This window comes from Nyctereutes procyonoides, unplaced genomic scaffold (assembly GCF_905146905.1).
Source record: "Nyctereutes procyonoides isolate TBG_1078 unplaced genomic scaffold, NYPRO_anot_genome, whole genome shotgun sequence".
NCBI classification, from domain to species: domain Eukaryota; kingdom Metazoa; phylum Chordata; class Mammalia; order Carnivora; family Canidae; genus Nyctereutes; species Nyctereutes procyonoides.
Window position 1 is genome coordinate 14,671,044 of NW_026575132.1, and position 26,378 is coordinate 14,697,421.

The following is a 26,378-nucleotide window of genomic DNA, read 5'->3' on the forward strand; positions in this document are numbered from 1 at the left end:
TAGGAAAATGGGTATTAGGTGTTGGCCTCAACACTGAGATGGCATAAAAGACCATGGTTAAGGGGTGCCTTCTTTTGTCTCCCTTTCCTCAAAGCAATGGGAATCAAGCCTATTAAGTGTTCCAGGAAGGCGTGATACAGCTGTTGGTCTTGCACAGTGCCCACCGAGGCAGAGATCACGGGAGAGGTTAAATAGGACTGAAGCATCACTGACCACGGTCCTGGAAATGATTCTGATTCTGTGATGGTCTACCCAGGAAGAAAGGTAAAACTGGAAATAGATGTGAAAGACAGCTTTAGACTTTCTTTAGAATTGCTTTTATTAAGAAAAATGTGCTGGTTATATCCCGATACTGGGTTTCCTAGTTGGATTCCCTGGATCTTGGGTGCATCGCACGTGTTGCTGTCCACTTTCTGTGTCGCAGACGGAGAAAACTCTGTTTCTGTTGGAGTTGCTGTGTTGTTAGTTGGTGACTCCCAGCGTGCTTCCAGCCTGTATAAATTACTTTTAAGATGTTGCAGGGGATGTCACGGGTCTACTTTTTCTTAATGAGCGACGCTTAACTGGGATCAAAGTCGCACAAAACTGAGGCAGGTGGCACAGAGGTGAGAGAAGACCAGTGCCGCCCCCTTGCAACAATTCCCATAGAACTCTTATTATTGGAGGAGAAGAAATTATTACAGAGATGCTTTTCTATTTTTGCAAAGAAAGAGAAGAATACTAGAAAGTGACCAGAGAATCTTTTTGGATGTTCTATAGGGAACGATGAATCGAATCTTGGACTAAAAGTTACTTTTTTCTGACATGTTGGCTAGCCCAGTGGGAATGGATTTGTCAAATTAGTGCCTTGAATCAGCAGAATACTTCATTTCTCTTATTTAAAATGTATTGCAAAGCACTTAGTCATCAGTTGGTGACTCCACTTAAAAATATTTCTTTTTTGAGCTTCCAAATTTGGAAGTTCCCATAATGTTAAAGTGAGTCCAGATAATGCATATATCAGATATTTATTACTTTCATGTTGACCCCCATCTTTATCATCTAAATTTGAATATAGTACCTGAGTAGATTGGGTTTTCTTTAGTGGTCTTTTTTTGTTGTTGTTTCCTTAGTAGAAAAATCTAAAGTAATGAAAGAAAACTGATTCCTGTCGTCTTGGAAACCTCAACTGTGAAGTTGTGTTCTATCTACATTTTTTTTTAAGTTAAGGATTTTTTTTTAAGAGATTTTATTTATTTATTCATGAGAGACACACACAGAGAGATAGAGAGAGAGAGAGAGAGGCAGAGGGAGAAGCAGGCTCCATGCAGGGAGGACTCGATCCTGGGTCTCCAGGATCAGGCCCTGGGCTGAAGGTGGCGCTAAACCGCTGAGCCGAGCCACCCGGGCTGCCTATCTACGAGTTTTTAAAAAAACATTTGGAGATCAAGCACGTTGGTCTAACAAGGAAATTACTTGCCTTAACGTAGAACTCCAGTAGACTTGAAAAACGTGTTTCAAACTTGTTCTTCTATATGATGCGACTTTATAGGTATGCTTTGCATTTTTCAAGAAATTAAGATGTGTTCACTTTAAGCTGACTGCACCCTTTTCTGCAATCCCTGTTGTGTCCCACAAACTTATTTGCATGATAGGGATATGGGATATGATGCATAATCTTAGCATGTCAGTGTCTTTCTCTCTATAAAGCTTGGTGTGTATATGGCTATAATCCATCATGTTTATCCACCAGTTGAGCTAAATAACCCAGATTTGGGGAATTACAGCCTAACCAAGAAGAAGTCTCACTATATTTGCAATATTGGTGAATTTGGTCAGTATTTTAGTCGATCATTGAACTCCTATTAGGTGCTGTGTCTCCATAATTCCTAGAAGCTGCAAATGGTAACAAAACTACTGACAACTAGGGTTCGTGGGTGGCTCAGTCAGTTAAGTGGGGGACTTTGGCTCAAATCATGATCTCAGGGTCCTGGGATCGAGCCCCAACTCAGGCTCCCTGTTCAGCAAGGAGTCTGCTTCTCTCTCTCTCTCTCTCTCTCTCTCTCTCAAATAAATAAGTTGAATCTTTTAAAAAAACAACAAACTACTGCCATAATTAATCTTAAATAAACCGATTTTTGCCTAGTAAAATTCCCAGTACTCAAATTTGGCTAATATTATTGAGCCCCTACTGCATTTTGGTAACCTTGCCAAACACTTCATATCTGTGCTCTCATTTAATACCCGCAAGAGCTCCCTCCTTTCTCTCCTCCTCCTCCTCCTTTTTTTTTTTAATATTTTATTTATTTATTCATGGAAGACACACAGAGAGAGAGAGGCAGAGACAGAGGTAGAGGGAGAAGCAGGCTCCCACATGGGACTCCATCCCGGGTCTCCGGAATCTCAACCTGGGCCGAAGGTGGCGCTAAATGGCTGAGCCACCTGGGCTGCCCCCTCCTCCTGCTTTCTTCATTTAAATACAGTTAGGAGAACTGTCTACATTTCAAGGGGCGTAGACCTTGGCTTTAAAACTTTCTAAAAAAGATTTCAAATTCTTGTGCTTTAGAATTTCCGAGGTGCCTACCACAGCTCTATCTGGAAATGCTAAATTCCTGCCTCATGCTCTATGCCAAAACCAAATTTTGAGTAGCCAGCAATGGGAGCTCCCTTCATTAGTGGCAACCAATGGCCTGTCTCACCTTGCTGAGGTCTAGTAACTAGGTCTCTGTTCTTTTGAGGAATGCAAATTGTCAATTGAGTTTTACTGAAATGATACTTGAAGCCGTAGTGTTTTATTCATTCTGTTACTGTGTCTTAATTTCACAAGCAGTTTGGCCTTTAGTTGAAACAGGAAATGTTTGCCTTAATGTTTTTGCTATATTAGAATCTTTCACTGATCTGCATTTTGGTATTAATTATTATTGTAAAAATTAACCACCTATTATGAACACTTATAGTGAAGTTATTAAGGAAACACCACCTATAGTCTTAAAACATCTCATTCATAGACTGTAAATTTAAATGAAAGATTTATGCATGTTTAATGTATTAGATGTCTTTAAGCAATAAAACCATGCCTTTGTTGACAAATGTTTGCTGACAGAATCATTAAGTGTTTAAAAAGTCACTGACTGGGGCACCTGGGTGCCTTAGTGGTTGAGCATCTGCCTTCGGCTCAGGGTGTGAATATGAGGTCCTAGGATCGAGTCCTGAGTTGGGCTCCCTCCAAGGAGCCTGCTGCTTCTCCCTCTGCGTATGTCTCTGCCTCTTTCCATGTATCTCTCATGAATAAATAAATAAAATCTAAAAAAAAAAATACCCTGACAGCAGACGTGGTTATACAAATTATACATGGGGTTTTCGTGGGGGGAAAAGGGTATGGATATAAACCTTCCCTAATTATATAGATATTTATCATAACATTTCTAAAGACAGACTCTAAAGTCACATCAGAAGTCCCTACCGGTGTAAAAATTCCCAAGGAGGTGAAAAGGTAGAAGTAGGGCGTGTGTACAGAGCCTAAAAGTTTTTTTTAAAACCACACTATTACAATGGCCATAGACACAATTTTTTTTTTTTCACTTTAAGCATTTCTGTTTTGGAAACATTTGTTGGTAATATATCTATCTGAAACAAAGATTTGGTTTTATTGTGGTTACTGTGCCCTGCAAGAAAATGTTTCTGAGACCAGCATGTTTGGCAGACGTCCACAACATGGCTTTAGATGATTTAAGTATGAAATTTCTGTAATATGGATTCAACTGTAGTCAAAACACACATGATCAGGTAATCTCTCAAGTCCTAACACCTAACCCAGGGTACCTGAGAATTACTACCTGATGCCAAGCCAGAAACCAAGAAAATCTTGGGGTTTTTTGTTTGTTTCTTTTTTAATTCCCACAAGGTCCAAAAGATACCTTCCAGGACCCTGTTGGTCACCGGCAGCAGCAGGGGCAAGACGTGTCCCTGGTGCCATTTAGCCACCTTATCATGCCATAGGCAGAAGAATGTAACCTCCTAGCCTCGGCTGTTGGCATTCTGGGGGTGGTCTATAGACTATTAACCTACGTTAAGGAAAACAACTCTCCAACTGAAGTTGCATTTTAAGTAATGATTAGTAAAAGGAAGCACCCAAAAGCAGTATGAATGATTGGATTTACGTTAGAATTATAAATGATTGTCAGCCTTTTCTATAATTGACAATGGAAAACTGTCCCCAAAGTGGTTGTTAGCTAAGACCTTGTAGTAAGAAGAGAAATCCATAGAGCCCTCAGAATAACAGGCAGAGGTCAACGCAAAGATTATAGTGTTCATTTCTGCTGCATTCCTGGTTAAGGGAGCTTATGTAGACCCACTGGGAACTTAACCACTATGTCCATGGGAAAATAAATTCCAGGTTCGAAACAGCTAATGGACAGTGATGTTCTGGAACATGTTCATTAGTAACACTGGACTTCCTGTACTGTAACATCTTTGCCATGTATTTGTTAGAGACCACCAGAATTCAGTAGTAAGGGTGGGGGAAAAGGGGGAGATTCTTTCATTCAATTAAAGTAAACAGTTACTATTTTTTTTTAATATTTATTTATTTATTTTAGAGAGCGTGAGAGGCGCGGGTGGGATGGGACGCAGGGAAGAGAATCTGGAGCAGACTCTCAACTGAGTGCGGATTCCCCACTTGGGGCTGCATCTCAGGACCCATGAGAGTCTGACCTGAGCCGAAACCAAGAGTCAGGCTCTTCTCCAGCTGTGCCACCCAGGCGCCCCAATAAGAAATTACTATTAACACAACTCAAGTAGCTTGATTCAAATTCAGGTGAGGGAAATAAGCTGATTAATTATTAAAGGGTAAGGCCAGTTGTACACCAGGAGGGAAAACCTCCGTAACCAAAAATTGTACTTTTTACCTTAACTATATAGTGTTTATTTTATGCATGTTTGGGTGCTATGTGAGCTTACAAGTAGGTATTTGCATTTTATTTTATTATTTTATTTTATTATTATTTACTTCAAATAAGATTCCACTAAAAATTGTGATGCTTGGGTGGTTCAGTGGTTGAGCGTCTGTCTTTGGCTCAGGTCGGGATCCTGGGATCGAGTCCTGCATCAGGCTCCCCACGGGAAGCCTGCTTCTCCCTCTGCCCATCTCTCTGCCTCTCTCTGTGTGTCTCTCATGAATAGATAAATAAAATCTTAAAAGAAAAAAAAAAGATTGTACTAAAAATTATCCAACCTCATCCTTCTATTAGGCTGAGGCTGGTTTTTTGCCCCACACAGCAAGCCATGGCCATTCTTGTCTTGATGCCCTATTCCCACTCTGCTTTGATGCCTTCCTCAAAATCTTATCCCAAAAGCCTTCTGGTGCCAACCTGAGTCTACAGTGACCTTATTCTTAATTTAATGCATTGTTTTCTAGGTTCTTTAGGGGGAGTTTGCTTATTTGTTTCCATGCCTGTTCCTTCTGTGCAAAAGAGCGTGAAGTGGTTAGGAGCTTAATCTCCAGTCAAGGCCATCTGGTTTAGGGAATTGGCTTTACCACTTTCTTTGGTGGTGTGATCCTGGGCAAGCTATTTAACCTCTCAGTTTCCTCATTTGTCAAAATGAAAATAATAATAATACCTACCTTACTGTATTGTCCTAAGATTCAGTGGTATAGTGCCTGTGAGACCCACGGCAGGTAATAAGTGTTATGTAAAGGTTAACTGCCCTTTTTGGTTGCTTGCCATTAAACACCTTACAGGCAGTATGGCTCAAGGTCAGGGAGTGGGGTTTTGTTTTTTGTTTTGTTTTGAAACACTACCAAGACAGTGGGCTTAGCAGCACTAGTCACAAGTTGACCTCAACACAGAAAAAGATGAAAGGAGACTAAGATTATGGCATACCAAATATCTACATTACAACAGAAACAGTCCACTGATTTTTTTTTTCCAGATAGTTTTGTTTTTAAGATTTTATTTTTAAGTAATCTCTACACCCATCATGGAGGTGGAACTTACAACGCCACGATCAAGAGTTTCATGCTTTACCTACTGAGCCAGGTGGGTGCCCCTCGAGATAGTTTTGAATACCCACATAGTTGACAGTCTACAATAAAGAATTCTAGGTTTAGCTGAGATTTTGGTGTGTCCTTCAGATTCAGTCAAGGTATTAAATATAAAATGGAGTACAGGAAGAGTACCCACAGAATACACAACAGAATATTGTGACTAGTTAAACCCTCATTCATTAACCATTCTAAAGAATGAGATGCATTTAAGTTTCAATATGAGGGGGGCCCCTGGGTGGATCAGTGGTTGAGTGTTTGGTTCAGGGCGTGATCCCGGGGTACCTGGATCAAGTCCTACTTCGGGCACACAGTGTGGGAGCCTGCTTCTCTCCCTCTGCCTGTGTCTCTGCCTCTCTCGTGTCTTTCATGAATAAATAAGTAAAATCCTTTAAAAAAAAGTTTCCATAGGAGTATTTAACAAAGATTTTTCTGATAAGCATAAAAAGATTATAAAATATCTTTTTGTTTAATGATTTTTTTTTCTTAAAGATTTTATTGATTTTTTCATGACAGACACACAGAGAGAGGCAGAAACATAAGCAGAGGGAGAAGCAGGCTCCTCGCAGGGAGCCTGATGCAGAACTGGATCCCGGGACACCAGGGTTACAATCAGAGTTGAAGGCAGACGCTCAACCACTGAGCTACCCAGGCATCCCAAGATTTACTTATTTTATTTGAGAGAGAGAGCTTAGCGTTTAGGGGCAGAGGGAGAGGGAGAGAGAATCTTCAGCCAACTCCATGCCGAGCCCAGAGCCTAATGAGGGGCTCTATCTCATGACGCTGAGATCACAACCTGAGCCCAAACCAAGAGTCGGATGCCTGACTGACCAGACATCACTGAGACACCCCAGATTATGAAATATCTCCAAAAAGAGCAACCCCACAAAGGAAATAGTGGATGTTTGACACATATAACATTTCCAACTAGCAATTTTATCAGACAGGTATTAGTTCATTGTTTTAAAATGCAAACACAGTGTTAGGTTAAAGTGTGGGGTTTAGAAAACCATGTGTGAATCCCGTAGCTAATATTTATTCACTAGCTATACAAACAGGCAAGTTCCCTAAACTCTCAGGCCTCAGTGCCCTCATTCTTAAGACTACTGCTTGAATAAGATGACTTAGAGGACCATATGTAGTATACTACCTGACACCTAACAGCCACTCCATTCACTGAACATTTCTATTTCTTTTCCCTGAATTTATAGAAAGTGACTGGAATCAAAGTAGGACTTTAATTAGAAAACTGAAAAGAGGGCAGCCGGGGTGGTTCAGCAGTTTAGCGCCACCTTCAGCCCAGGGCATGATCCTGGAGACCCGGGATCGAGTCCCACATCAGGCTCCTTGCATGGAGCCTGCTTCTCCCTCTGCTTGAATCTCTGCCTCTCTCTCTGTGTGTCTCTCATGAATAAATAAATAAAACCTTAAAAAAAAAAAAAAACTGAAAAGGGGCTTTGCTCTAAAATCGATTTCCAAAGTATTGAGGAACAAATATGTTAATTAAAACCCTATTTACATATTGACTTTTCTTGGAGGATTTGTGTGAGATTTCTCTTTGAAGTTATTAGTACTAAAAAAAAGTTATTAGTACTTTTGATGAAATGAAAATTTAATTTTTAAAAATGTGATTGAAGTATATATTTTAACAGTAGGATCAGTCTCAGTCAACACAGAGCCACAAACATGTATTCACTGAGCTATGTGCCAGACTGCTAAGCATTTCCCTAGCACTTGACCCTAACGGAAAATGATCACAAGGGTCTTCTCGTACTAGGTGATGCAGTGCCAAGAGAACTGACCTCAACCTCTGTGGCATGTTGTGTTTGAAACAGGGAACTTAGGAAATCAACTTTGCAGCTAATGACCTACTAAAGAATAGAATACTAGAGAATAGAAAATATCCAGAGTCATTGTGGTCAAAGTTTATTTCATGAAACAGTTCTCTTCAGTTATGAGCACATATAAGTATCTTTACAGTGGATTGGGACAAGAAGTTGAAGAGCTACTACTGCTATGTATTAATCAGGCTGAAATTTGTAGGGTCCTGCAGTGGTTAAAAAGTGAAGCAGACAGGCCCTGTCCTCTCGTTGGCTTTACAGTTGACATATAGGATAAAGGTCCGAACTGGCCGGGGTGAAGACTGTAGGGAGAGGTGGAACCCAGGAGGAACTTGAGACCACTAGGCTTAAAAATACTAAGTTTCTTATTTTTTTCTCAACTGCTGGCCAAGCTAAACATGTTGAGGACACATCTACTGGCTGATGAGAACACATGACACTGGCTAGGTTATCTCATGAAAATGCAAGTTGCCGTGCAGTTTTACCATGTTGGAACTCAAAGACGTAAAGAGGCCATTGTGTGGTCCAAGAATGATAGAAAACCTGGAAACACTAGGACCTCCATGCTTGGAAAATAAACTGAACAGGGTTGTGATGAAAGGCAGTGAAGGAAGATGAGCTGAACTTTAAGTTGTTTACCTGTAAGCCAGAGATAACTAAAATCTCAGGTGAGGTATTTAAAACTAAAAGGAAAAAAGTTGCTGTTTTTTCACACAGCAAGTTCTGACCCTGTGAAACTTAATTTGAAAGATGGAATTTGTTGGGTATCAGGCTAGTTCCTTCATAGAGCATGTGACTCTTGATCTTGGGGTTGTGAGTTCAAGCCCCACATTGAATGTACAGATTACTTAGAAATGAAATTTTTAAAGAAAAAAAAAGATGGATTTTATTGCAAAGGTTATGAAAATAGGATACTCAGCCCAAATTGGTTAGCCTTCCTTCAATTAGTGAAGTATTTACTGAGTGCTTGCTGGGCATGGCACTCAGGCTCTGTAGGGTAGTAAAATATGGTACCCAGTTGGGCACAGGGAGCTTATAATCTAGCTGCAAAGGTAGGTAAGATCAAGGAAGCCCAGGAGAACAAGCAAGGGCTCATAATAGGGAACCAAAGGGGCAGAGCAAGGAGCGAAAGGTGCTCCGGATTGTTGTCGAAGTTCAGGCCTGCCTCATAGTAGCTGGGCCACTCTCAGATCTCAGAGCCAAGTCTTTCTCTCCCTAGAATGTGAGAGTATGCTTATGTAGATCCAAGAAGATATATGGAAATCTCTAGCACAGCCCTGGCACACAGAAGATCCTAGATCAGTGTTTGTTGAATCTCAATGGAGAAGGTTTTAGGGGCACGTGGGTGGCTCAGTGGGTTAAGAGTGCTTTCTGCTCAGGTCATGACCCAGGAGTCCTGGGATCGAGCCCTGAGTCAGGCTCCCTGCTTGGCGAGAAGCCTGCTTTTCCCTCTTTGTTGCTCCACCTGCTTGTTTTCTCTCTGTAAAATAGGTAAATAGAATATTTAAAAATAAAATAACTGGAGAAGGTTTTTAGTTACCTGGGGCAGAGGAAGTGGCATATGGTAAATAAAGCAGGAGTGAGTATGTCTTCTCTGTAGTACAACAAATTGTGTGCTGAAAAAGACATAGGGCAGGGCCCAATTAAGGGGACTTTGAAAGGCAAGCTGAAAAATTCGAACAGATACGACTGGCTATGAAGAACTATTATTTATATTTAAGTAAAAAGGATCTTCTGCTATTTAATTATTCAAGGAGTACCTATGAATCATGGTGTGCGAGGCACTATGATTAGGATATTGGGGAAACAGTAGCCTCTCCCCTCAAGTGGCTTCTGTCTGGCAAGAGAGAATAGAATTACTGTTTTGGAGATGTTTTATTTTATACAGATCCCACTTAAAAAATGTAAGTTCTGTGGTGCCTGGGTGGCTTCTGATTTCAGCTCAGGTCTTGATCTCAGGGTCATGAGTTCAAGCCTTGTGTTGAGCTCCACACTGGGAGAACATACACTTATGTTCCATGAAAGCTAGGGTATTCCCCCGCCTCCTTTCTTTTAAATTTTTAGGGTGCCTGGTAGCTCAGTGGTTGAGTGTCTGCCTTTGGCTCAGGTCATGATCCCGAGGTCCCAGGATTGAGTCCACATCGGACTTTCTGGGGGAGTCTGCTTCTCCCTCTGCCTGTGTATCTGCCTCTTTCTGTGTTTCTCTCATGAATAAATAAATAAAATCTTTAAAAAATTTTTTTAAATTTTATTATTTTTTTTAAACTAGGCTTCACATCCAACATGGGGCTTGAACTCATGACCTGGAGATCAAAAGTCAGATGCTTTACCAACTGAGCCAACCAGGCACCCCTCCTTTTCTTTTTTAAAAAATTTTGTTCACTAAGCATCTAGAACAGTGTTTGCCACAAAATATGCACCATAAATATTTATTAAATTAATATTTGAGATTTTGAATTCTTCACCAGTTCAATGGCTTTGAGACAATTGTATAATGAAGATAGAGTTAGTCAATAGGTTAAATGAGAAGGGTACTAAGGAAGCATATGTGGACTATCTGTCAATCTCAGAGTCCAAGGTGATGAGTAAAATAGTATCTGTACAATTCTAACTATGCCAGTCACCCTTAAGGATTATATTCCAATTGTCCATTATTATTATAGTCTAGCTAAAAAATCTGGGAGTGGTGCTAAGTATGCTACATTTTTCTGTTGGGTTATTTCTGTTGTACATTCTTTTTTTTTCTTTAAGATTTTATTTATTCATGAGAGGCAGAAAGAGGCAAAAGACATAAGCAGAGGGAGAAGCAGGCTCCCTGTGGAGAGCCTGATGCGGGACTCGATCCCAGGACCCTGGGATCATGACCTGAGCTAAAGGCAGATAGATGCTCAGCCACTGAACCACCCAGCTGCCCCTTGTTGTACATTTTTTATTGCTAAAAACTCTTTTTAAATGACTAATCTGTATGAAAACTCTCTTTTTAAATGACTAATGTCACTTAATATTGAAAAACTTACAGGTTAAAAATAAAAAATACAGTCTAAGAATATCACCTGAAGTAAAACCAAACATACAAGAGAAAAATATGGTTTTCATTATTGCCTTTTGTGTGGAAACTCTGTGGCATATTTGAGGAACTGTTTTTAAGTATTCCCTTCCCCATTTTGTAGGACATGATCAATTATACCATCTGCTCCCCTAGGTAACGTGGCAGCTGTTAATTGACTAACATTATTCCCTGAGTTTTCCTGTAGCCATAGATGGTTCTAGAAATAAAAACCAAAGATTTGTAAGAATAGCTTTCATGGGGAGAGGGTGAGGCGAATGGGTGAGATAGGTGACGGGGGTTAAGGAGTGGACTTGTCATAAGCACTGGCTGATGTCTGGAAGGGTTGAATCACTGTATTGTGCGCGTGAAACTAATATAACTATATGTTAAGTAACTGGAATTAAAATTAAAACTTTAAAAATAAATAAATAGAAAAAATCAATATTGACCAACTGGGAAGGACAAAATAAATATTTACATAGTCATAAATCATTTTGGTTTTCCCAGAGCTTTTATGATGTTTTATATATCTGAATGTTTTAATGTATTAATGAATAAAGCAGAAGGAATTAAGTAATTTAATACCAACAGAATTTGTACTTCAAATGGTGAAAGAAGGGATCATCTCAGTTTGTGGTAAGATACCCAGATGCTTCCTGTTACTCTGTCCAGAACGATGTTAACATTAACCTCAGAGGAGGCCGTTAAGCCAGTCTTGAGCTAGAAATGGTAAGCATTATGTTTCTGTCTGTGGAGGAAGGAGGGAAGAATTATGTACCTAAAATGTATAAGCAGCAAAGTTTAGAATACTCTGCACAGTGATCACTGATGATGTGATAAATTATCATTCAGTCCTTACATTAGGTGTCCATCTCTCTGAAATAAAGCTAACAGAAAAAATTGTAGGGAAAGAGACTCATGATACTTAGTATCATGTAGCTCACGTAAATAGTCTTTGCAGGCCATTTATCCTTTATTTCTTTCAATTGGAAGATTTCCTCTTTTTTTTTTTTTTTTTAAAGATTTTATTTATTTGAGAGAGAAAGCACAAGCAGAGGTAGGGGCAAAGGGAGAAGTAGGCTCCCCGCTGAGCAGGGAGTCCAGTGTGGGACTGGATCCTGGGACCCTGGCATCATGACCTGAGCCAAAGGCAGCCGCTTCACTTACTGAACCACCCAGCTGCCCCAGGCTCCTATCTTTTCTGAATCAAACTGTTTGGATGGTGTGTTACTGAATCTTTTTTTGCTCCCCTCTCTTTATCCTAACTTGAGTTCAGAAAATTTCTGAAATGTTAATTCCTTTATTTGGTTTTTGCAATAACACCTAGTGTTTTTTAAATTTAAATCCGATTGATAAACATAAAATGTATTAGTTTCAGAGGTAGAGTTCAGTGATTCATCAGTCTTTTTTTTTTTTTAAAGGTTTTATTTATTTATTCATGAGAGACACACAGAGAGAGAGGCAGAGACACAGAGGGAGAAGCAGGCTCCATGCAGGGAGCCCGACGTGGGACTCGATCCCAGCACTCCAGAATCACCCCCTGGGCCAAAGGCAGGCGCTAAACTGCTGAGCCATCCAGGGATCCCCCTCATCAGTCTTATATAACATGCAGTGCTCATTACATCACATGACCTCCTTAATGCCCATCATCCAGTTACCCCACTTCCCATCACCTAATATTCATTTGAACTGCAAAAAGATTTTGTGTATTTGTTTATGTCAACTCCTTAATTTGAAGTAAAAGAAAAAAGCAAACCTCAAAGCAACAGCCACAAAAAGGCTCCACAGTGTACTAAGCTGTCCAGATTTTCATTTTTGGATTATATTCATTAATAGTATTTGGTTTAGGGGCACCTGGCTGGCTCAGTTGGTTAAGCATCTGCCTCTTGATTTCCGATTCTCTCTCTCCCTCTCCCCCTCCCCCCCAACTCCCGTGCACACACCCACTCTCTAAAACAAAACAAATCATATTTGCTTTCATTAATTTGTAATATTGCATCAAAATCATTACAATATTGAAGCATACTGTCTTCCAAAACACACCAACTCTTCCAAAATTAAGCTACGTTACAAGAAAATAGAATTACTTAAAAACAAATAAAAAGCAACATGACTGTTACTATTTCAGCTAAGAATCTTTTTTTTTTGAGAGAGATTTTATTTATTTGACAGAGAGAGCAAGCAGGAGAGGGAGAGCAGCTCCCCACTGAGCAGGGAGCCCGGGCAGGACTTGATCCCAGGACCCTGAGATCACAACCTGAACCCAAGGCAGATAGATGTTCAACCGACTGAACCACCCAGGCCCTCCTCAGCTCAGCATCTTAAAGTCCCATTATAAATATGCTTTTCGTGTTTCCTTTTTTTTTTTTTTAATTTTTTATTTATTTATGACAGTCACACAGATATAGAGAGAGAGGCAGAGACACAGGCAGAGGGAGAAGCAGGCTCCATGCACCAGGAGCCCAACGTGGGATTCGATCCTGGGTCTCCAGGATCGCGCCCTGGGCCAAAGGCAAGCGCTAAACCGCTGCGCCACCCAGGGATCCCTCGTGTTTCCTAACAATTGGAAAAACCAAGAGTTAGCAAGTAAATTGCTTATGGTTACATAGACTAGCCCAGTTCTGGAAGGAAATAGCTAGGTCCAGGTGTTTTATTTTGTTGTTGTTATCACTAAACTACAGACTTTATTCAGATTTCATGAGTTTACCACTAATGTCCTTTTTCCACTCCACTCAGTCTTTTCTTCTCTCATGACCTTGACCATTTTGAAGAGTAGTGGTCAGTCATTTTGTAGAATGTCTCTCAATTTGGATTTCTCTTAGGTTTTCTCATGATCAGAAGAGGTAATGTAGTTTTGGCAGACGTGATGTGTCCTTTTCAGAGCATCCTATCAGGGGTGTGATGTTAAGATGTGTTACAGCTGGTTGTATCGTTTTCTTCTGCTGTTGGAGTAAATCACCACAGACCCAGCACCGTGAAACACCACCCATGTATTATCTTGAGGTTTCTAGAGGTGAGGGGTCCAGGCAGAGTGTGGCTGGGCTGTCTGCTCAGGGTCTTATAAGGCTGAAATGAAGGTGTTGGCTGGGTCGCGTTCACATTTGGAACTGGTAGTCCTCTTGCCAGCCCGTTCAGGCTGTTAGCTGACTTTGGTTTCTTGGTTATAGGACCCAACTCTTTTCTGGCTGTCTGGCAGGCAGGGGTCATTCCCTTCCCTGGAGGCCCCTCTCACATTCTAGTTGTATGGCACCTCCATCTACAGGGGGAGAGGGGAAGCTCCCAGACAATCCCTGTCACACCTCCAAACTCTGACTCCTAGGCCCAGGTTTAAAAGGCCCTTATGATTAGGTCAGGCCTGAACTGATAATCTCCCATTTGACTGTCACATCATATAACCTAATTACAGGATTAAGATCCATTATATTCACAGCCTGGGTGCAAAGCATATATATCAAAGGTAGCAAGGACAGGGGTGCCCGGGGGGCTCTGTCAGTTGAACATCTCCCTTCGGCCCAGGTCATGGGATTGTTGATCCAGGATCCTGCTTCTTCCCCTCCCTCTGCCCCTACCCCCTGCCTGTGCACTCTCTCTCTCTTTCAAATAAATAAAATCTTTAAAGACAAAGGTAAGGAGGACAGAGGGAATGAGCTGGCATCTTAGAATACTGCTTGCCACACTAGTGATTATTAATCTTGATTACTTGCTTAAGCTGGTGTCTTCTGGGCTTCTCCACTGTAGATGTACTGTATTTCGCGTGTAATTAAAATGTATCTTGGGAGGCATACTTTGAGCACTGCAAATAGTCTGCTCCTCCTCAAACTTTCCCATATTCATTCTTTTTAAAGATTTTATTTATTTGCAAGAGAATGTGCATGAGGTGGGGGGAGGGGCAAAGGGAGAGGCAAAAGCAGACTCTACTGAGCAGGGAGCCTGACCACGACAGGGTCAGGGCCCCATCCCAGGACCCCAGGATCATGACCTGAGCTGAAGGCAGACACTTTACCGATGAGCCACCCAGGCACCCTTTTCCCATATTAATTTCAACATAATTCAATGGAATTGTCCATTCTTCATGTATCTATATATTTATTTCATTGTAGACACATAAGTACACATATTTCATTTGGGGAGTTATAATCCATCATTATTTTGTTGTTCAACTTGCTGGAGCTTTAGCCATAGGTAGCTTTTTCAGGTTAGTATCTGTACCCTTTTGATCTACCCCCAATCCTTTTTGAGCAATTCTCCACTTTCTTTCTTTCTTTTTTTTGAATTCTCCACTTTCTGATACCAAAAGATGCTCTCTCGATTCATCTTATCTTTTTTCCTACCCCTAACCTAAAATAAATCACTTTTCCTAGGATAGTTCCGGCTGTAATCCAAGAGAACTAGAAGTAAAGCTCTGTTCCTGTTGATTTCAAATTAGTGTCTCCATAGGTTAGGTGCAGATTAATGAATGTATTAATGGAAACGTGCTGTCCTAACAAAGTGCTACAAATTTAGTGACTTAACACAACACAGTTTATTATCTTACAGTTTCGTGGGTCAGAAGTCCTAAATGGGTTTTATTGGGCTGAAATTAAGCTATCAGCAGGGTTGCATTCCTCTGGACACTCCAGGGGACAGGCTGTTCCTTTGCCTTTTGCAGTTTCTAGAAGGTACTACTTGCATTCCTTGACTCATGATCCCCTCCTACATCTTTAAAACCAGTAGCACAGTGTCTTCCAGTCTCCTCTGACTTTTGTCCTCCTGCTTCGCTCTTACTAGGATCCTTTTGATTGCATTGTCCCCATCCAGATAATCTAGAATAATCTCCCCAACTCAAGATCCTTAACTTAATCATATCTACAAAATCTGTTTTGCCATGTAGGGTAACATTTGTGTATTCAAGGAATGAAAACAATGTACATATTTGGGGGCCATTATTCAGTCTACCACAGAATATATTTAGACTAATAGTATATATGAACTAATGGGACAACCAGTCCACATTCATCAGGCAAAAGGCAAATGTCTTTTTTGGCGGGGGGGAGCAGAGGGAAAGAGAGAGAGAATCTCAAGGAAACTCTATGCTCAGGGTGGAGCCTGACACCCAGACACCCAGACACCCAGCACAGGGCTTGATCTCACAACCCCAAGACCATGACCTGAGCCAAAATCAAGAGTTGGACGCTTAACTGGCTGAGCCACCCAGGTGCCCCAAGGAAAATATCTTTTTAATAACAGGTCCTTTTTTACTTTTTTCTTCATAACTCAGTAAGTCATCTTTTTAAAAATCGCAGTATGTTTGCAAACTTCTCTAAGTCCTTCATAAAAGTAAATGTCAGTAATCTTCCATTAGTAGAACATTCGTTTTGATTTGTTCTCCAGCAGGATTGATCCATCTGTCCTTCTGATCTGTCTGTCCTCCTCCTTCCTTTCTCACCAAGAGCACAGACAGAATTTCACAGGATCATACCCAGTTGTAAAAGCAGTGATTATAATTTCCCATGATGCATTACTCTGTGGACCAAACAGCTTGATTTATATAAACTGTGTGCACTTTGCTGGTTAGGAATTACATTGCTAGAACTAAATGAAAAAAAAATTAAATGTTCTCTTCATACTCTCAGCTATAACTGTGAATTTACTTTTTATTCATTAATTAATTTATTGAGCAAATGTTTGAGTACCTGACTGTGCAATATACTGCATTAGATATTAGTGATGACTATTACTGGGCATGAAATAAATCAGGATTCAAAATAGGGGATTATTGCTTTTTTTTTTTTGATATTGCTTTTAGTAGCTAAACCTCAAGGAGTAATTCAAATATCTAATGTTTATATGCTTATTTTCTGTCTAAAAGGTTATTTCTAAAGCCAAGTTTTGCCCGTTCTTTTTTTTTTTTAAGATTTTATTTATTCATGAGAGACACAGAGAGAGCGAGAGAGAGGCAGAGACACAGGCAGAGGGAGAAGCAGGCTCCATGCAGGGAGCCCAACGTGGGACTCGATCCTGGGTCTCCAGGATCACATCCTGGGCTGAAGGCAGCGCTAAACCGCTAAGCCACCGGGCTGCCTAGGTTTTCCCATTCTTATTACTTTCAAACTGACTAGAAATAAAATTTTTGATGTAAAGTATGATGTGGAAAAAAGCCATAATGCTTTCTATTCTAGTACCAAACTATAGATTGGTTGCACACTAAATCACAGGTTTCTGGATACACATTTTATTTTTAAGTCATCTCTACACCCAATGTGGGGCTCAAACTCACAACTCCAAGATCAAGAGTTGGTTGCTCTACCAAATGAGCCAGCCAGGCACCCCTAGGTATACATTTTCCATCTTTTTTTTTTTTTTTAAAGGAGGAAGTAAGGGCAGCCCCAGTGGCGCAGCAGTTTAGCGCTGCCTTCAGCCCGGGGTGTGATCCTGGAGACCTGGGATTGAGTTCCACGTCAGGCTCCCTGCATGGAGCCTGCTTCTCCCTCTGCCTGTGTCTCTGCCTCTGTGTGTGTGTGTGTGTGTGTCTCTATGAATAAATAAATAAAATCTTAAAAAACAAAATAAAGGAGGAAGTAACAACTAACACCAAGAACTTACTCATGCTTTGTGCTTTACACATATTAGTTAATTCTATGAGGCGGGTGTTATCATTATCATCCCTATTTCAGCTGGTAATAGTGATAGAGAGGACATAGCTGGTAAGTGGTAGAGCCAGGATTTAAATCTGGGAAACTGATTCCAGAACTTTCTCCCTAAACATACAAGTCAGTGTGTACAGTATTACATGGTGTCTCCACTCAGTAAATAGTGTTGGATATAATGATTGCCCCGAATCCTTGTCATAAGTTGATTAATTTTCTCAACTTTGGAATATAGTTGAAAAATTATAATCTCAATGGATTGTGATACATAGAGTGAACAGAAATTTTAGGAACAGTCCCAATGCTACAAAGACTTAGTAAATAAATCATAGACCTGTTGGGTACACATACAATCGCTAGAAGCTGGGACCTGGCCAACTTAAGTTCATCATTGAGTTTATTGTCTCTTTGATACCATGACTCAGAGAGAATATAGCTCCCAGCACAGTTATTCAGAGTAGAGTAGAACTATATACTAGCATCTGTTTTGCCATTGGCGATTACTTTCCCATAACTGAGGAGGACTGCTGTCAATTTAGGTATTTGTTATGATTTGAATGTTTGCATCCCTTCAAAATTCATATGTTGACGTCCCAATGCCCAGTGTGATGATTTAGGAGGCAGGGCCTTTGGGAGGTGCTTACGTCATGAGGATGGGGCTTTCATGAATGGGACTAATGCTTTTACGAAAGAGACCTCAGAAGCTCCCTACTCCCTTCTATCCTGTGAGGCAGAGCAAGAGGTGGCCGTCTGCAACCTGGAAAGGGCCTTCACCAGAACCTGACCATGCTGGCACCCTAATGGTGGAACTTCCAGGCTCTGGAACTGTGAAAAATAAATCTGTTTATAAGCTACCCAGTCTGCGGTATTTTGTTATAGCAACCCAAACAGACTAAAACAATATTATTTTTCCAGTTCCTGGCAAAATCCTGAAAGGAAACTCTTCAGTAAATAAAATTTGGCTGCCTAGTGATAGATTCTTAAAAATATATTCTATTCACACCTGATCAGAATGTTTTACATGTTTACTTAATTTCTATATTTGAGTATGTGTAAATGTCATTCATAAAAACATGTAGTTTTTCTATCCCAAAACACTCAAGACTAAAATATTTTCATGTTGAAATTCGTAGATATTTCCCAACCAAGTTTAAAACTATATATAATTCTAGGGGTACCTGACTGGCTCAGTCAGAAGAGCATGTGACTCTTCATATCAGGGTCCTGAATTCGAGCCCCATTTGGGTGTGGAGATTATAAAGAAAAAAAAAAGAAAAAGAAAAAAGAAAGAAGGAAAAAGAGGGATGCCTTGGTTGCTCAGTGGTTGAACATCTGCCTCAGGGCATGATCCCGGAGTCCTGGGATCGAGTCCTGCATCCAGCTCGACACAGGGAGCTTGCTTCTCCCTCTGCCTGTGTCTCTCTCATGAATAAATAAATAAAATCTTAAAAAAAAAAAAAACAGAAAAGAAAAATATATATGTTGGAAAGTGGGAAATAGATTGAATTTAGATTTTTTTTTAAGATCTTATTTATTTATTCATGAGAGACACACACAGAGAGAGAGGCAGAGACACAGGCAGAGACAGAAGCAGGCCCCATGCAGGGAGCCCAACGCAGGACCCGATCCCAGGACTCTAGGATCACACCCTGGGCGGGAGGCGGCACTAAACCGCTGAGCCACCCAGGGATCCCCTAGGCCCAATAAATTATACGGTGTAATGGTTACTAATCAATAAATGGATTATTTTTCTACATTTCTGTATTTTCCAAATTTATAGAAAGGCAGTTACTCAACATTTGACAAACTAGATAACTTCAGATTCTCTTCTGGGTGATTTGTTTATTAGTTTACCCAAGATCAAATTTTAAGAACTTAAGCCATGTTATGAACATAGTTCTCTAAAGAAGACATAAGATACTCATTATTTAGGGGAAAAACAAAGTGCTAAAAATTATTTTTTTGAGAGAGGATATTAGTCTTAGCTTTGGAAAACTGAGGAGCAGCCTTGAAAACTTTGTTCATTAATGTATTTATAAAATGTTTATATTGAGCCTACCTGCTGGAAGTATACTAAGACACAGGTGGTGACACACAGTATAGTGGCTGAGAAATTATTGTCTCTCCCAGGGTTTCTGATGCACATGTATGAGTAAAGCACATGTACACATTTAGTGATCAAAAAAATACCAGATCTCAGTTCCCTATTTGGCTCCACACTTCTTTCCCTGGTTCCAGATGGGTGTCCCTCCATTACAAGCGTTCTTAGTGATCAAGTTTAAACATATACATTCATAGCTGTGTCTTTACATCAAAGGCGGGATATAAAGTAGGTAATACTTAAAATCCCCATTTTACAGATTAAAAAAAAAGTCAAAGACCTAGTCATTTAATTCAATCACTGAACTACCATGACCCAGGCCCTAGTCCAGGCTCGTTGGCTTGGCTTTCGGTTTATCTGTCTGCACTCCCTAATCAAATAACAGAAAGGGGGCAGCCCGGGTGGCTCAGCCGTTCAGCACCTGCCTTTGGCCCAGGGCGTAATCCTGGAGACCCGGAATCAAGTCCCACGTCAGACTCCCTGCATGGAGCCTGCTTTTCCCTCTGCCTGTGTCTCTGCCTCTCTCTGTGTGTGTCTCTCATGAATAAATAAAGAGAATCTTTAAAAATATATATATTAAAAAAAATAATAACAAAGGATATGAGGAAAGGATCACCGAGTTAATATTCCCTCAGCTTAAGTACTAGGATGACTTTCTAGTATTTTTGCTACTAAAATTCTAAATATAGTGAAAGAGTGGCTTGTTGCCTCTGATAAAATGCTGCCTCCCCAAAACAAATGATAAGTTTGGAGGAGAAATATTTTCTGTTCAAAGAAAAATGTGCTGCTCTTTGACCCGTAATGTCATTTCAAGGAATTTGTCCTTACTGATATACTTAGAAAAGTATGCAAATATTTATGTACAAGGATATTCATTACCTCATGATCTGTAACTTAAAAAATCTGGAGCATCTACCCCATTGATAGGGAAGCATAGAGCATAATGGCTAAGAATTGCTTGGATTCCAATCCCAGCTCCACAGCTTACTAGCTGTGTGATCATGGACAGATTACGCCACCGTGCTTTTGGTCTTCCCATCTGTAAAGTGGAGCTAAGAACAGAATCTGTCACTGGGCTGTGATAGTTAGAACCATGCCTAAGCCGCAGCATATGCTCAATACGTTTTAGTTGTTACTGATAGAGAATTGGGGTAAATTTTGGTAGAGGTACACAGTGGAACGTTAGGCAACTGTTTGAAAAAGTGTGCGCTGTGTACACTACTTAACCAGAAAGTATAACCTCTGCCAATTCAGTCTCCCTCCTTCCGATGCCCAAGAAAAAAATCTGGCTAAACTTAACTTGGCTAAACTTGGTGCATATATATTGAAGAACAAGGAGCAAATTCTTTGAACTCTGGTAGAAAAACTATTTGGGAGTTTTGGGGAAGGAAGACGAAAGGTTTTGGAGCAGCAGGAGTGTGAGGAGAGAAAAAGGTAGCCAACACTTGTGATGTCTATGCTTTGTGAATGTGTTCAGGGAAAGAACCATGGGCCCTATCAGAAATTGAGACCTGGTATCTTTTTGGTCACTGACTGCATCCATGTGCTTTACTGCATCAGAAACTCTTAGCAGGGACAATAATTTCTCAACCATTTATTGTTTGCAATCATGCTGAGTCAGTGGGTGAGTCTACAGAGCTCTCTGGGAGCAAGGTGCTCACACGGGGAAAGGAATGACCTCTTCTGGGCAGATGGGCCAATTCAGGAAAATCTTGCCCAGTGCCTTAATCATATATCTTTGTGCCTGGGGAAAAGTACCTATTTTTCCCAGGGGTGAGCAGTTGACTTGTTCTACTCAACCTTGAGGATTGGGCATAATAACTTGAGTTAACATCAAGATGTTCAAATGTATAGAGCGTGTTGGAGGGCACCTGGGTGGTCAGTCGGTCAGGCATCTGCCTTCAGCTCAGGTCATGATCTTGGGGTCCTGGGATGGAGCCCCGAGTCAGGCTACCTGTTCAGAGGGGAGTCTGCTTCTTCTCCACCCCTCACTGTGCTCTCTCACTCGCACTCTCTCTCTCTCTCTCTCTCTCTCAAATAAATAAAATTGTAAAAAAATAATAATAATTCTTGAAAACAGAGCATGTTGGGTGCCACCCAGGGAATAAAACTGAATCGGCACAGCCCTTGCCTAGTAGCCTTATTTGTCAAGCTACTACGAATATTAGCAGGAAGCTGTTAAAAGCATAGAAGCCCCTAATAATCTCTTTGGTGGTTCACCTAACAGAACGGTTTCCTACCCTCTTAGGGTGTTTTTCATTTTCCTTCTTTTTTTTTTTTTAATTAAAAATTTTTTTTTAATTTTTAATTTATTTTTTCATTTTCCTTCTTAAAAGTGCTTTTCTTGTACAAGGACTTAATGAATTAAACCATAAAACATGAATGGAAGAATCAATCCCAATCGAAAAGTTCACAGTGGAATGAGATGTGGATTCTCAGGGTACCTGAGTGCCTCAGTCAGTTAGACATCTACCTTCAGCCCAGGTCATGATCCCAGAGTCCTGGGATCGAGTCCCATATTGGGCTCCCTGCTTAGCAGGGAGCCTGCTTGCTTCTCCCTCTCACCCCACCTCTGCCACTCCCCCTGCTTGTGTTCTCTCACTCTCTCTCTCTGTCAAATAAATAAATCTTAAAAAAAAAATGTAGATTTTCAAGACTCAAATATATTATTAAAACTGATTAGGTATCTCTTTTCTGGCCATTGATTAATTTATATAGTGCACCACAGGTTCCTAAAGCTATTCCCTTACAAGGTATTTGTCCTCATAGTCCAGTTTTGGATGAGAAATCATTCTGGTTTTACCAAAGTGCAACACATTTTGTATATTGAGTCACGGTGAAGAAGAGGTGCAGAGTACATGGGAAGACAATGATAAATCTGAACTGGTAGAAAATGTACCTCATGTCTGAGTGGGATGATGTGAGAGGGAAATATTGGGTAGAGCACTAGAGATAGAGTGAAAGGAGTAAGGACCACATGGCATCTCGTAACAAACTGCTGCCCGGGGGTACACTACCCTTCCCTCCTCATTCCCTCCGGGTTTGCAGGTACAAAAGCCCAATCCCACGCAGCGATGTGGCTGTTTAGTTTCTGCTACTAAGCAAACAATCCATGTCCACTTCATCCTTTATGGGAATTATTTGGGGTTTGGGGAGCTACAGGAAGGCATGTATTATCCTATTATTTAACTTTATCCACGTAATATTGCACCTCGGTCAAGACCAGGTTGCTCCTAGTCTTAAAAAAGAAATAGAAACAGGGCCTTGTTTCTGTGTCTCTCAGGAATAAATAAAATCCTAAAAAAAAAAAAAAAAGGAAAGAAAAGAAAAGAAGAAACAAGCAAAAAAAAAAATTGTGGCCTTTATTCTTCTTGACAGGAGGAATTGAGATTAATGAAATTGAGTCATGCTTTACTGCTCCGTTTAGATTTCCACCATTATCCCAGGACTGCCCAAGAGCAAAGTAGATGCTTCTGTTCTAGAGCAATGGGGCAAGGTCACCCTACTCGTAAGAACATGAGGAAAATCCTGAAGTCTTGGAAGAGTAAAGATCTCAATAGGCCTAGTTCCTGTCCTAGTTTTTCCCTTGTGATTAAAAAACTTTTTTTTAATTCAGAAAAAGAGTTATATATTAATAATGTACAGTACATTGTTTGGCAGGGAGGTTACTTATCCTGCTGAATAATATAGTAAATCCTGTAAAATGGAAATGGAATGGAAGACTCTAGAAAACTAGTTTGGGTCCCACTATGGTACTCAAACTATGATAGTAAATATGTTACTTGAGGAACACTACTTTGTTTGGACCCAACAGTTACCCAATGTATAGCAACCCAGGCTGGAGAATCTGTAAACACCCTAACAAAGACTCATTTCCTCCTATAAATAGCTTTCATCCCACAAAAACAAGCAAACAAACAAAAATACATTTCAGTTCCCTATGCGAAGGTCCTTGAGTTATATTTGAAAGCTTAAAAAATTTGAGCCCAAGGAAAGGGCCTCAACTCTATCCTCTATATGATAGGGGACTTAGCCACTCTCTACTGGATACAAAGCAGGGGAGTTGTGGATGTGGTAATTAGAAAATAGCTACAGATTAATTGGTATGTTATAGAAACTTCGTTTGGGGCACCTGGGTGACTCAGCCGGTTAAGCTTCTGCCTCTTGATTTCAGCTCAGGTTGTGATCTCGGGGTTGTGAGATGGAGCCTCGTGTCAGACTCCGTGTCAGACTCCGTGCTGGCTGTGGAGGCTGCTTGGGATTCTCTCTCTCCCTCTCCCTCCCACCCATCTCTCTTTCTAAAAGGGGAAAAATGAAAAAAATATATATATATTTTTTCTCTCTCTCCCTCTCCCGCTACCCCACATTCTCTTCCTTTCCCTCTCCCTCACTCCCCCTCTCTAAATAATAATAATTAAAAGAAAAGAAAAGAAAAAGAAAAGAAACTTTTGTAGTTGTTAGTGGTCTCTCTTTTTTCCTCTGTGTCTCACTCTTCATTGCTGTGGTACAGATATAGGGCCTATCGCAGGAACTAATTGTCCCCCAATATCTACCCTTGCGGTGGTTTTAAATTCTTTGACACTCCCCCTATGCAGTGTATGCTTCCTCCCCTTGAATCTGGGCTCTGAGACTGGCTTGGCCAATAAAGGACAGTGGAAGTGACACTGTAACTTCCAAGGTTGTCATAAAACACCTTGCGGCTTCCTCCTTGGTCTTGCTCTCTGAGCCCGGAGCAAGCCCTACCAGTACAATTATCCTGGGACTGTCCTGCTGAATAGACCACAGGTAGATGCTCTAGAAGACCGTCCCCTCTGGACCCGTCTTTCAGCCATTCCAGCCCAGGAGCCAAATTTGTGAGCGGAGATGCTGTCTGGGAGCTGGGTCTCCCCACTCGAGCCGCTCCAGCCCGCCGCTGAGTCAACCCCTGGCATTCCAGCACCCAGCTGAGGCTCCAGCCTTACAGAACAGTGAGTCGCCCCCATCTCCGCTGTGCCCTTTCTGTATTCTGCACTCATGGAATTGTCTCATGAGCGTAATAAGACGGTTGTTGTTTCACACCATTAAATTTTGGGGTAGTTTGTTACACAGCAGAAAATAACTAGAACACTTCTCTTACAATGTTTTAGTTGGGTAGGTGGCTACACAACTAGTAGTCCCATTTCCCAGCCTCCTCTCTGGTGGGTGAATGTGGCTGTCTTACCTATGATATTAGAGTAGAAACGATGCAGTGTCCAAGTCACGTCAATACAATGCTAGCGGCTTGTCCCCCACTTCCTGCCTCTCACCCACGTCTTGCCGGCTGAGACAGTGATAATTGGAGCAGCTATCTAGGATCCAGGATACTCCGGGCGGCTATCACGGATTCCTCAGGTAGCGGACTCTGAAAGAGTTTAGTGTACACAACCTGTATTAATGAGTTTCCTGGAGGTCAACACTGTAAGGGAGTGAAAGAAAGCAGGAATGGGCAGAGGGAAGCGGAGCCGTAGTGCAGGCCGGGCCCAGTGACGGTCCCAGCCCTCCCCACAGAGCTTCGGAGCTAAGCCAGCCCTTCAGAGTTGACCCCGTCAGTGGGTCTAGAAGGTCAGGCCTCTGTACTCCCCCATGGATCCGCCGTCGGATGTAGGCCATCCTGCCGTATGCTTTCACTAGGTTATGACTACAGCAGACTGCTTATCTATTATTACATGACAAAATAGCCAAAAACCTAATGGCTGAAGACAACAGACATTTAATATCTCAGTTTCCGGGGGTCAGGGATCCAGAAGTGTAGAGGTAGGGGTCATCTCAACCCAGTTTGGGGCCAAAGCATCAGCTCACTCATGTGGTTGCTGGAAGGTAGTGCTCGTCCTCACCACAAGGTCCTTTCCACAGGCTGCTTAGGCATCCTCACAACATGGCAGGTGGTGACCCGAGGGGAGAGAACCAGACAATGCCCAACATGGAAGCCAGTCTTTCAAAAGCTCAGCGGGGGCCGGGGGGGGGGAGGGGAGGCAGCCCAGGTGGCTCAGCGGTGTAGCACCTGCCTTCAGCCCAGGGCCTGATCCTGGAGACCCGGGATGGAGTCCCACGACGGGCTCCCTGCATGGGGCCTGCTCCTCCCTCTGCCTGTGTCTCTGCCTCTCTCTCTGTCTCTCAAGAATAAATAAATAAAATCTTTAAAAAAAAATTTAAAAATAAAAATAAAAACTCAGCCGGGACATCCCAGATGAGTACAAGTGAGTCCGTTTAAGTCCAGCCCACACTCAAGGAGGGGATTACAGAAGGGCATGGATCCCAGGAGGCAGAGATCACTGGGGCCATCTTAGAAGCTGCCTACCACACCTAACGCACACAATTTGGTCTCCTATTTTTAGTTTTCATCAGTTTACATGTTTTGTTTTGTCCCGTATTCTTCATCTAAACTATGTGTTCACAAATTATAAAAACAAGGGCATCTGGGTGGCTCAGTTGGTTAAGCGTCTGCCTTTGGCTTGGGTCACGATCCCAGGTTCCTAGGATGGAGCCCCGTGTGGGGCTCCCAGCTCGGCAGGGAGTGTGCTTCTCTCTTTGCCCCAAATCCTACTCATACTTTCTCCTTTTCTCAAATAAATAAAATCTTCAAAACAATAATAAAAGCAAAATATTTTTGCTGTAAAAACTCAAATGTTCAAATGGTAGAGATGTAAAATCCTTTTCTTTATCCTCGTTATAGAGGAACTACCCAGAGGTGTCTGCTGAAATACATTTCACACGTAAGTAA

The 26,378-nt window shown here is 41.3% G+C and overlaps 1 long non-coding RNA gene across 4 annotated transcripts in view; it reads left to right on the forward strand.

Annotated features, from left to right (window-relative positions):
- The window catches only part of LOC129522771 (uncharacterized), a 34,959-nt gene that overhangs the window by 1,092 nt on the left and 7,489 nt on the right, over window positions 1-26,378 (forward strand). For 3 of the 4 annotated variants that reach the window (XR_008666984.1, XR_008666986.1, XR_008666983.1), the window contains one exon: window positions 95-11,404. This is a non-coding gene — a long non-coding RNA (uncharacterized LOC129522771). Of the gene's footprint in view, window positions 1-94; window positions 11,405-26,378 lie in introns of those variants that run through there. The other variant, XR_008666985.1, reaches the window with a different exon arrangement.